The sequence below is a fragment of the Eurypyga helias genome, unplaced genomic scaffold, assembly GCF_000690775.1.
Source record: "Eurypyga helias isolate BGI_N326 unplaced genomic scaffold, ASM69077v1 scaffold24219, whole genome shotgun sequence".
NCBI lineage: Eukaryota > Metazoa > Chordata > Aves > Eurypygiformes > Eurypygidae > Eurypyga > Eurypyga helias.
The window spans coordinates 643-1,030 of record NW_010270428.1 but is presented as its reverse complement, the minus strand read 5'-3'; the positions used below and the strand labels follow the sequence as shown (position 1 = coordinate 1,030).

The 388-nt window shown below is 58.2% G+C and overlaps 1 protein-coding gene across 1 annotated transcript in view; it reads right to left on the bottom strand.

Annotated features, from left to right (window-relative positions):
• Positions 1–388, bottom strand: part of LOC104514698 (sorting nexin-27-like) — a gene marked incomplete at both ends in the record, with an annotated part of 2,066 nt that overhangs the window by 1,325 nt on the left and 353 nt on the right. The gene's annotated exons all lie outside the window — the stretch shown is intronic.

The window sequence follows — 388 nt, the reverse complement described above, 5'->3', positions numbered from 1 at the left end:
AAAAGGGCTGGTTATCCCCAAAGTAACCGAGCTGCATCCAGGCAGCTGAGGAAATAACTCGGCAGCAGGGGAACGAGGGGTGATTGCATCCTGGATCCCATCCACCCCCTCGAAACCCGGGGTCCGAGCCTCGTGCCGGGTGCTTTTGCATCCCCTTCCCCGTCATCCGAACTCAACCCACAGGGAATTCCCACTGCGGGCAGTTCTGATTAACAGGGAGCAGGGCTGAGAGGGAGCTCTGGGATGAGCTCCCGGGGAGAACGGCCTCAAGCACGGCCTTCCTGCTCCAAAGCTTCCATCCTCACCCTCCTCCCCGCGCTCCCGCATCTCCGAGATTACCGTGAGCAACGCGACACCGTTAATTAAAAGCTGGTTGTGTTAAAAAACT